General features: G+C 37.9%; 1 long non-coding RNA gene across 1 annotated transcript in view; it reads left to right on the top strand.

The window, feature by feature from the left end:
* The window catches only part of LOC104976682 (uncharacterized), a 692,169-nt gene that overhangs the window by 379,447 nt on the left and 300,599 nt on the right, over positions 1–12,123 (top strand). The window contains exon 6 of the long non-coding RNA XR_003031815.2: positions 2,713–2,816. This is a non-coding gene — a long non-coding RNA (uncharacterized lncRNA). The remainder of the gene's footprint in view (positions 1–2,712; positions 2,817–12,123) is intronic.

Genomic DNA, 12,123 nt, shown 5'->3' with positions numbered 1-12,123 from the left:
TGAGAAATTGTTAAGGTCTCAGACATTCCTGTTCTCGGATTAGTACTTTATTGCCTTATAGGCAAGCTGTGTGGGAAGATAAATTGTAACTAGTATTTTTCTTGATGTATTTAAAATTAGAAGCGGCAGAATAATATGTGTGGTTCAAGGATTTTCTAGAATCCATTGACAATTGTCCAGTGTATCTGCATCTTTCAGAGGAATCTACCTGGTACTATGATGCCACAGATCACATGGACTTGATATTTTTTTCATTTGCAATTCCTGTGGGACTTCCTACTTATACCCTATTTTGATGTGTTACTCAATATAATATAAAATATTTTATATAAACTCATATTCACCAAAAGCATTTACATAAGTTATATAATGATCTCCTTTGCAGTTTGTATTAACACTACATTTCACAGGAAGGAAAACTGAGGCTCAGAAATGTTAAATGACTTGACCAAAGATCCTACAAGTATTAGCATATGAACTCATAAAAGCAGGAAGCATAATCTCAAGAGTACTGTGAGGCATTTGTAAAATATTTGTTCATAATAGTAGGATTATAGGTGTATATAATAGCAAAACTGCTATGCTTGAATAAAGAAATAGACCTCAGTTTACTCAGGGTTCCACAAGTTTTTCTATGAGTATTGAGTTTTCCTTCATGCATTTAAAACATGATTTGCTTTTTACAGTTTGGAATTTCCCACATTTTAGGAACCCATTTATGTTTGTTTGTTTAAAGAATTTTTACTAACTTTTAAAAAAATTTGTATTGGAGTGTAGTTGTTATACATGAACGAGCCACACCTATATACTCTCCCTTTTAAACTTCCTTCAGGTCATCATAGTACGTTAAGTAGAGTTCCCTATACTATACAGTTTGGAACCCATTTATGTTTGTAAAGGTGAATGACTTTGACCTATCATTGTAGTTTTAAAAAAGATAGATGGTTTTCCTCTCTTGGGTGGCATATCAGTTATTGTGCTTAGTTGAAAATTTCAGACTCCACTCTATGAAATTTGAGCAGAAAATAAATGTTTTACTAATGGGTATTGTAAATGCAACCTGTGCTTTCCCAAATGCTCCTAAATTCCTTTTACTGTGTCTGTGTGTTTCATACCCAGTTCAGTTCAGTCATTCAGTCGTGTCTGACTCTTTGTGACCCCATGGACTGCAGCACGCCAGGCCTCCCTGTCCATCACCAACTCCCGGAGTCTACTCAAACTCATGTCCATTTCTTTGGTGATGTCATCCAGCCATCTCATCTTCTGTCATCCCCTTCTTTCCCACCTTCAATCTTTCCCAGCATCGGGGTCATTTCAAATGAGTCAGTTCTTCACAACAGGTGGCCAAAGTATTGGAGTTTCAGCTTCAGCATCAGTCCTTACAGTGAACATTCAGGACTGACTTCCTTTAGGATGGACCGGTTGGATCTCCTTGCAGTCCAAATCTTCCCAGGTTCCCTAGTAATTGTGTTCCTAGGTTAGTGCCTGCAACTTCTTCAGGTACTTGCCCAATGGCAACTACTGCTGCTTTGCCAGCCCACAGAGCCTGAAGTGCCAGGGCATTGGTTAGTTCTGGTGGGACAGCCAATGACTGCCTGGCTTTCCTGACAGGATGCATGAAGTTAGCTCCTGTGCTTTCAGCGGGGATAAGGTCCTTATAAGATGGGGCTGAGGTTGGAACTTTGCCTAAGATCTCACGCATACTTTGTTCTGAAACCCTTCCCTGTCCTGCTTTCTCTACTTTCTTACTGGTTTCTAGTGAAAGCACTTTCTTAAAAAGTCATTTGTCCTAAATCCTTGTCTCCGGGTCTCCTTCTGAGGAGCCCCACTGAATTAGGTTGATGTAATGAAATACCATGACCTTAGGTGGCTTAACAGAAATTTATTCTCTTATACTTTTGGAGGCTGAAGTCTAACATCAAGGTGCCAGCCAGAGCATGCTCCCTCTGAGACTGTGGGTAGAATCTTTTCTTGCCTCTTCCCAGCTTTGGTGATAGCCATCAATTCTTGGCACTTCCTGGCTTATAGCTGCCTCACTCCAGTCTCTGTGTCTATTGTCACATGGCGTTTTCTGTATGTCTCTCATTTTTCACTTGTTAGAAGAATACCACTTGTCATATTGGATTATAACCATGATATTATCTTAACCTGATTACATCTGCAAAGACACTATTTCACAAATACAGTCACATTTTCACAGATGCCAGAAGTTAGGATTTCCCTACATATCTTTTGTGGTTTTTTTTGAGGTGGGGGGGGGACATAATTTAACCCATGACAGGAACCTAAGACAAACAAAGTTTGGCAGCTCATGGGAAGGGGCAGAGTCTAAGCCTTGGAGACCGCAAAGCAAGGAACACCACCCAACCACAAGTTGGTGGTGAGCAAGTCTCATGTGGGCATAGTTTTCTAACAGGAAGGATTAGAAACTTGACACATGAAATTTCTTTTGTCAAAATGGAGGTGATTTTTGAACGGTGTCATCTAGTCATGAAAGTGAAAGCCACTCAATTGCGTCTGATTCTTTGTGACCCCAAATACATACAAATTTATGATTACTTTATGTTTGTGTAATGCCTATGACTTTTCACAGCTCTCTGATAGTGTTTAATGTCTTATATGGCTGGATTATATCAGTAACTCACATTTTTTATTATTTAGCAGTATGAAATTCAATTGTGTGTACATTCTTTTTATCTTTCCTGATGACAGGTACTCTAATTCTTGACTGAGAGATTTACTTGGAAAATGAGAAATTCCTGCACTACACTACTTGCCTAAAGTTTCTTGTTGGAGTCAGTCCTTAAGGCTCTAAGGTACTAGAACAATCTTAAAGTTATCTTTATTTTCTTAATTTAGTAAAACAATGATACGGTTTTGAAAAAAACTCCACCCTCAAAAAATGTATTTTTGTGTAGATAGTGTGTACAGTGTGAATATAAATCTTAGCTCAAATTTTTCAATTCTTGATGCAGAGAAGAGTTTAAAACATGGTTGCTGTGGTTATCAAGAAGGTACCTTTAAATTGTATTCTAAACAATGCCATTTGAGACCATTACTTCAGTCCTGCTGAATTAGCATAAAGATCCAAAGGCATGCTAATTCATTATTAAATGAGTTGAAGTTGGGAGATATACACTACAATCTAACAGAGAAGTATAGATATACACTACAATCTAACAGATAAGGCTTAACATTAAACCATGCCATAAGGTATGGCTTAACAGCAACTGGTATGCAGAGGTTGAGGTATTCAGGTATGCAGAGGTATTCAGCTTCAAGGTTTTAGCTGCTTGTTAGCTGAATGCATGTCAGCGGCATGATGAGGTTGAAAATGTTTGCGGCCGTAGGCTGCGACAGTTGGGGTTAAGGAAGGTTGGCTCCTCTCTACTCTGTGACTCCAAAGCGCTGGATCAAACTCTGGATAATGTACTCTTAGCGTATAGAAGATCAGAGATGGCAAATAGGTTTTATATCTTCTGTCGATTCGAGTTGCTTCTGGCTGCATTGAGAAGTGGGTTGAGGAGGATTCTGAGGGCTTATACAGGCCCGATGGGAAATTGTGCTGGGTTTGTCTGGCAAGGGGGCAATACATTATCTTTATATGTGTTCAAGATTGAAAGACAAAGGTGATGTAAAAGGTAATGTTGACAGAAGAGTTCAGCTGTCTCATCTCCTGCGTGTTTTTAAGTTTTGCTCATTGGACGTTATCACCTATTAAAATTTTCATATGCCTCAACACCCTCTTAGAACAGAGGTAGGCAAATTATGGGTAGCAGTTAAATCAGGTCCATTATGTGTTTTTACATTTTAAATGTGAAATGTTATGTTTTGAATTTGTTCCTCAACTTACGTCTGGTGGAATCTCACAAAATGAGGTAAGTCTCAATTTTATTATCTCCAAAAAAGTTTATAATTATTTATTTGGTTTTGTTTTATACCACTGGTTTGGGGAAATGAGAAAGGAGATTGCTCTTTAATGTCTAGTTTTTACAATGTTGATAATTTTTTAATATTAATCTTACTTTGTTTATCATCCTCAGAGACTATATTCTGTATCATTTATTGTGTACAGGGTGTATTCAATATTTCTCAAATTGTTATTCTTTTGAATAGAGTTCATGCTTAAAAAGGATGGTTTTAGATAGCCTGTGAATGTATATAGTTTTTAACTCAACATTATATGCCATTTATGTCCTTTAATGCTTGCTTATTTTAAAATAATTGGTCTATCCTAGACTGATAGTAATGTGTGGGAACATCCCACACTTCCTGTTCTGCAAGGCCTTTCAGTTCAGTTCAGTTCAGTCACTCAGTCGTGTCCAATTCTTTGTGACCCCACGGACTGCAGCACGCCAGGCCTCCTCGTCCATTACCAACTCCTGGAGCTCACTCAAACTCACGTCCATCGAGTTAGTGATGCCATCCAGCCATCTCATCCTCTGTCGTCCCCTTTTCCTCCTGCCCCCAATCCCTCCCAGCATCAGAGTCTTTTCCAATGAGTCAACTCTTTGCATAAGGTGGCCAAAGTACTGGAAGTTGTTCAGTCGTGTCCCACTCTCTGTGACCCCATGGACTCTACAGTCCTTGGAATTCTCCAGGCCAGAGTACTGGAGTGGGTAGCTGTTCCCTTCTGTTTCATTCTTTTTATGGCTGAGTAATACTCCATTGTATTTATGTACTGCATCTTCATTAGCGTCCATCTATTGATAGACATTTTAAAAATGGCAGTCCCTAATGAAATTTTAAAATTTGGGAGAATTTCTTTTATTTCAGTTTTTTGCATAAAGTGAGAGTTTATTCAACCTTTTTTGTTGTGCAACTTCAATTTAGGTTTTTCAAGTTCTCATAAAATGAAATCACACAATATAGGTATTAAAACTGTGTGTATATTTTACTTAAACACAGATACCAAATTAAGGGGAACAAGGTACTTTTTGCTAGACATCTTCCTGTTTCCTACTCTGTATCAGCTGACTGTTTTCTTCATGAATTCTAAGGGGGCATTGTAAAAATCATAGACCTAGACCACAGTAAGGTTTAAGTTTGCTGGAAATGATGCATAAAATTCCATGGCCAGGGACTGTAGGAAAAAAGGTGACTCCAAGAATGGAGTCTTATAAATGGCTCTTATAAATTAAATTCTTGCAAGAGACCTAATCATGTATCTATAAACAAACAAACACACAAAAAGACCTGCAATGAGCTGGTAATGGGAAAAATAAAGAATTTGAACAAATGATGACATGAATCAGAAAAGCAGTATATAACAGGCCAATGTCTAAAATGATCTGCAGCTTTTGAAATGCTCTAAAAATAATTTTTAAAAAGAAAGTTTTTGCGGGTTTTTTTGGAGGCATTGGGAAGAGATGGAGCTGATGGTATATTGATAACTGACGACTGTGAGAAAGCCAGCTGGATACTGGCTCTCCTTCTGCCTCCTTCACTGGAAATAATTTGCAAACTGATGTGGAAGGAAGAAACAGGAGGCCCAGAAGAGTAGTAAACAGCTATATGGGATTCTTTATTTTTTTTTTAATTTTATTTTATTTTTAAACTTTACATAATTGTATTAGTTTTGCCAAATATCAAAATGAATCCAGAGTCAGTTGTCCTAAAGCTTATAAAGATTTTGTCCAGGGTACCACTTGCAGTTATAAAACTAGAACATGCCTCAGTTATCTACAAGGCATTCTGGAGGATGGGAGGAGCGTGAGAAAACTAGAAATGACTAAATCCTCATATAAGTTTTGAAAATGCAGAAAAATTAAAAGTCTGGATGAGACAACCTAATGAGGTTACATTGCTTCCTACCCCAGACTGGGCATCCTGTTCTTTAAGTGGCAGCTTGGGAGGCTCAGAAAGCAAAAATTCACAGTAGGGGTTCTGTAAAAGTCATACCAATCAGATCCCTTTTCTTCACCTGGAAAAGAGAAAAAGTTAATATAATAAAGGCTTTGTGGTTTTGTTGTTATCTTACTGTTTGAAATCTCTAACTACTTTTCTGGAAAGTGGTGAAAGGATATAGTAATATCTGTATCTGTAAATATCTGTATTTACTGTATAGTAAAAAGCATATTAACTTTTGAAAGACAACATCTAGAACATTGATTATTGATCAGTGCTAAACTGATGTGATAGCTCATTTCACAAGCCGCTTTTCTGGGCTAAGGAATGCTCAGATGGCTGATAAAACTTTTATTTCTAGGTAGGTCTGTGAGGGTGTTTCTGGAAGAGATTTAGCTTTTGATTCATTAGGTGAACCTGTAGACTGAGTAAAGATTTGCCCACACTCCTAGGGATGGCATCAGCCAATCCCCTGAAGGCCCCAACAGAACAGAAAAGCAGAGAAAGGGTGATGCCCTCACCATTGAAGTTCAAGGTTCTTGGGATATCAGACTGTGGTACTTTGGCCTCATGCTGGGAGTTATACCACTGGCTTTCCTAGTTCTCCAGCTTGTACATGGCAGTGTGTGGGACTTAACCAGCTTCCATAACTGTGTGAGCCTATTTCTGTAATAAATATCGTCATGTATATGTGTATATTTGTATATATACACATACAATATGTCATAAGAGAACTATATATATGCGTGTGTGTGTGTGTGTGTGTTCTTGGTCTCTCAGGTGTGTCCAGCTCTGAAACCCCATGGATTGTAGCCCTCCAGGGTCCTATGTCCATGAGATTCTTTGGGCAAGATTACTGGAGTTGGGTTGCCATTTACTTCTCCAGGGGATCTTCCTGACCCAGGAAGAAAACCTGAGTCTCTTGCATTGCAGGTAGATTTTTTTTTTTTAACTGTCTGAGCCACAAGGGAAGCCCGTGTGTGTGTGTGTGTGTGTGTGTGTGTGTGTATTTATCTCCTATCATCCTATCAGTTCTATTTCTCTAGAGAACTTTGGCTAGTGTAATGGGAAAGTGTTCTCTATAGATATCAATTTATGAGCCAATCCCTAGTCATAGAATAATTTGTAATTTCATTAACTACTTAACTGAAGACAGTAATTGCTCTGTGCACTTGACAGAAAGTTGGGAAAGACAGTTTGTTCCTTGGACAGGAGTATTAAGGCTGAAGCATAACAGTCCTGGGCTTTTCCAATTGCTGATTACATGATTCTGGCAAACGACTTACCTTCTCTGAGCATCCATTTCATCACCTGTAAATAGAGATGATAATTGACTCATAAGATAGTTCTCTCTAGCTCAGTTGCTCAGTCGTGTCCGACTCTTTGAGACCCCATGGACTGTAACCTGCCAGGCCCCTCTGTCCATAGGATTTTCCAGTCGGGAATACTGTAGTGGGTAGCCATTTCCTTCTGCAGGGGATCGTCCAAACCCAGGGATCGAACCCACGTCTCCTGCATTGGCGGGCAGATCCTTTACCACTGGGCCACCTGGGAAGCCCCATAAGATAGTGATAAATAATAAGTATAAAGTACAAGTGACAGGGCTTGGCACGTATTAAATATTCAATAGGTGGGGCTAATGATTGTGTTAGGAATATGGACTAGACAAGGAGCTGAAGCAGTGGGCATAAAATGTACACAAAGAGGGTGAAGTTCCAGAACTGTGTTTAAAAGAAATCGATTATATAAATATAGGATGAGAAATCCCATGTGAAGAAGCCTTAAGAGCTTCAACTCTTTATAAATTCAGCATCAGCCTACCATTTAACAGTGTGAGCAAGCTGACCTAGACTTTATTTTTGTCTTGGGCAAGAGGAATAGTATCCCACTTGTGTTGCGTTAGAGAGAATGTTGTAAGAGAATTGTTCAGTACGAGGTATAATACTTTGAGAATGACATCAGTAAATTGGTTTGTGGCCAGAAGAGATCATTAAGTGATTCAACTTTGTGATTCAATAAGTAATCAAAAAAAAACCCAGATACGCGAGCTGAAGAAATGGCAAAACTGGTTTGGACCAGTGGATCATTTACATAAAATGGAATACCGTATAACCATACAAAGCAATGAGGGCTCTCCGTGCACTCATGTTGAAAGATGTCTGAGATACGTTAAGTGAAAAAAAGGTACAGGAATAGTGTAGTCTAAGGATATTTTATTTTAAAAGAAAGGACTAGGCATCTGTATTTGCTTGGAGATTCATAGAATTAAAACCTGGAAAGAACATAACTTACCTAATGGGCGTGAGAACTGGGTTGTGGGGAGGAAAGAATGAGGACTGGAGGGAGACTTTATACTTTGTAACTGACTTCATTTAGTTCCCTCAGAAGCTGATGTTGAGTTTCATCCAAGAAGCTTTTTAGCATGTGATCCCAGGAAGTCATAACTGATGAATGATTGAACAGGTTACCACTGTGAGCAAATGCAACTCCGCCCCACTGGCAGCCTCGAAGACCGTATGAACTGCACGTTAGAGCGACCCAGCAGTGGGTGGAAACCTCACCAACTGATGGTGACTTGGAGCTGGGGAGCCCTTGGGCAGAGCTGCAGCTGCTTTTAGTCACAGCCATGGAGTAATAAATCCAGTACTAAGGGCATCTATTTCAATACCTCCTGATCTTTTTTTTTTTTCATTTTTCAACCAAGTGAACATACTCTGTTCTGAAAAAAATAATAATAATTTGAAAATAAAAATTGTAATGAACAAATAACCACATGTCATAAAATATTAATGATTCTGACATGCAGAAAAGGATTAGGCTTATTTTTGGTCAGTTCCAAAACAACTAAGAGCAATATTTCTTATTATAGTATAGCAGATAGCAGATGCATCAGTTGAAGTTGGAAGCACATTCTAATCAGTAGATCAGCTGCCTTATAAGATCTTGATAATTGCCTATCACTGGGCTCACTCGATCAGAGATTAGAGCTCACACAAGAATTTGCTTAAAGCTAACATTTATTGGGTATTAAACCCAGTGAATCAACATGGTAGATAATCTCTAAAAGTGGCAGCGAAAGATGGAGTCCTTGGTTACGCTAAAAGCCCTTTGCATGAGTTACTCGTTTGATTCTATCAGTACGGCATCCTGGTTAGTACTAGAAGACCAAGTTCCGCAGAGTGGCAAATCACAAACCAGCTGGTATTTGTTTGGTTGTCTGTAGTTATCCTCTGATAGTCAGAGGTCAGCTTCTTCCAGGAGCTGGTGAGAAAAGCAGAATATCAGGCCCTGCCCCAGCTTTCCTGAATTAGATTCTGCTTGGGAGCAGGATGCCCAGGGAATGCTGCATTCATGGGAAAGTTTGAGAAGCCAGTTGTGTAATGTTTAGATTTTGTAACTGCCTAGTACAATGTATTTTATTCTTAATGGACATATATTGGCCTATATTTAAATCTCATTTATTTTAATTCAGTTGAACATTTTAATTTACAGTTTGAATACACCACAGTAGCCATAATACTTGATGGTTATATGCAGCTTTAAAAATACCATCTTAAACACATTGTGCTTATGTGATTGAAATAGATCTTTTGGAACTGAAAATTTGTATTTTCTCTAGTTTGAACCCAGTGCCAAGGACTGAAATAATTCTAGTGCTCAGGTGTCATCAGAACCAACTAGGTGACCTATTAAAATAGTACAGTTAGGTAGTTTTCTTCAGTTCATTATAAGCTTCACTCATAATTGTGAGATACTCTATTATGAGCTGAAACAATGGTACCTGAAAACATGAATAATACATAATGCTAACAATGCTTTTGGAACCATTATGGTGTAGAATATTGTATTAATCCATAATTTGAAGATGGGACTAAATGGATCTTTCATGTAAAAGAGCTGCTATGATGTGCCATTTTACACATGATGTTAATAAGAATATACTATCACCTAAAATCCATATTAAAATATTTTATATAAGATGTACTTATATTAATAGATATCTGTCATTTGTTACTAAATACAGCTGTTAAAAGAACCTCTTAAGTGCTTTCAAAATTTGTTTTTAAGACCTTGACATTGGATGGAATAAAGTATTATAAAACCCATCCTTCACTGTGAAAATGGACATAATGGATGAAATACTGTATGTTGCTTACTTCATTTTTGCCAGGTCAAATTGAAGTTCTCATCAGCTTTTGACACCCCTTACATGACCACATAATACATGATGGAGAACCTAAATATGGACATTAAATATTTCATTTTCGCTTGACATTATTATCATATGGTTCAACTTTTGAGAATATCTTTCACATTTCTTCCTCGAACATTATTATCTTTCATTGCAAAGCTCTCCGGTAATAGGGGAGTAAAATAAGGTAGCTCACTCAATTATGAATCATTCTGGATTATAAATTCATGTATCACTCACCATGAATTCAACAAGTACACAGTGATCTGTTTGATCTGAAATTGCATCAGAGTGTGAAGTAGTACTTTAGAAAGATTAAATTAATAAAATAAATTGAGCAAGTGTTCAATAGAAGTGAAATATGGCACCTCCACCTAAGGGTAAATAAATAAATCCACTGTTTACATTGTTCGCCTTTGACTTCATTTTCTCCATCATCTTCTTGCTGACACTAACTGTTCCTCCATTTGATGGAATCAATATTTTAAATATGAATCAAAATGCAAAGTAGGGGGGGTGCTCAGGCACACATAAGTTGGCAATAATTTTTTTCTAATGGCTTCGAGTCATTTATCTTAGTCTGAAAGGTTTTTGACTAGTGGTGAGGGAATCAGAGTCATTTTCATTTTTATGAAAGTTGCTTTTCATCTTCAAAAATACCCTCTTGTGATTGCATTTAAATAAAAGGTGCTAAGAGGAAGCTGAATGGAATGGCACCACCCTTTATGATTATTATTGTTATTTTATAGAATGAATATGGAACATGATTACTATGCTGCCTTGGTATTGTAATTAGTAAAATACAATTTATTTTCTAAGAGGTTTTCAGTGTTTGATCTCCTTCTCTGTTTTTGGAAGGATTCACCTGTGAGAAGCATGCTAAATGTCATGGCAGCCTTACAGAGGGAATTTTAAGGAACCATTTTAAATGACGAGCTAGTTCTTTGAGGAACAAATCAGACTTGAAATGGAGAATTAAGAAGTTTTATTTCTCAATTTTCCTGCTGATTTCCAACTATTTCCATGTATGGTAACGTGTTTCCCAAAATGTAAGCAGACGATGAGCATTGCCTTGGCATGCTCCACGAAGTCTAGAAGTCCTGGAATAATTCAGCACTCAAAACTGTCTAGAACCTGAGTTGCTATTTCGAGAAATAGGTTAAAACTTATTTGTTAACAAGAAGTAAATGACTTTCTGCCATCTGTGGAATTTAAATTCTACATAATCTTGACATATCACATGCTGGTTTCCACCAGCGTAATTGAGTTGAAGGATGTTCTTTCTTCCACTGACCACTTTCTTTCAGAACTTGTGTATCTTTGATAGCTTCAGTTACAAAATGCACAATTTAAATTAGACATGTGGATGTAAAACTTTATTTACTAAGGGAAGAAAAGAAATAGTGCCTTAGAACCACAAAATCAAAAGCATCTCCACAAACTTGGATATCTCCAAGAAAAAATAAAGCATAGCGTGTCCAGTGAGCCAGATCTCACCTGTTTGTGCGATCCCTTCTTGTTACCTGCTAACTCAGTTTTTCATCAGAGCCTTTGCCCCTACCTGCTGTTCTCTTCTTCCCAGTTGATACCCATGCCACCTCTAGATGGATTCCTATTCTGTCACTCAGCAGACAAACCCAGTTCTTTGCATCCCCCTCCTGCCCCTCCTGTGCTAACGCATTCTGCCATTGCTTTCAGGCCACACCATGTCATTGTCGTCAGGCTTTTCCTCGCACTCTCCCAGCTGATGTCCGACATCCTTCATTTCGCAGCATCTGAGCAGAACCACAAGATGACAACTTTAGGATCATAATGCGAATTAGTTATGCTCTCACCATTTCCCATTCTCATTAAATCATTGTCAGGACAATGGATTCATGGGGTACCATTTCCTGTTCTCATTACAATTTTTGTCAGAGGAATGAGGTATCAGAATTTCAATGCTTCACATAGTCTTTGAAAAATAATAGTTACCTCTGAAGCTTTGACCTTTTTTTTTTTTTTTTTTTCTGTTCTGCATCTGTCTCAGCCCTTCCCTCTTTTCCCTGCTTATGTGTGGCCTTGGCAATTAGAAGATAAAGCTT

Source organism: Bos taurus, chromosome 22 (assembly GCF_002263795.3).
Source record: "Bos taurus isolate L1 Dominette 01449 registration number 42190680 breed Hereford chromosome 22, ARS-UCD2.0, whole genome shotgun sequence".
NCBI classification, from domain to species: Eukaryota; Metazoa; Chordata; class Mammalia; order Artiodactyla; family Bovidae; genus Bos; species Bos taurus.
The sequence above is the reverse complement of the archived record's forward strand: the minus strand, read 5'-3'. Positions and strand labels throughout refer to the sequence as shown.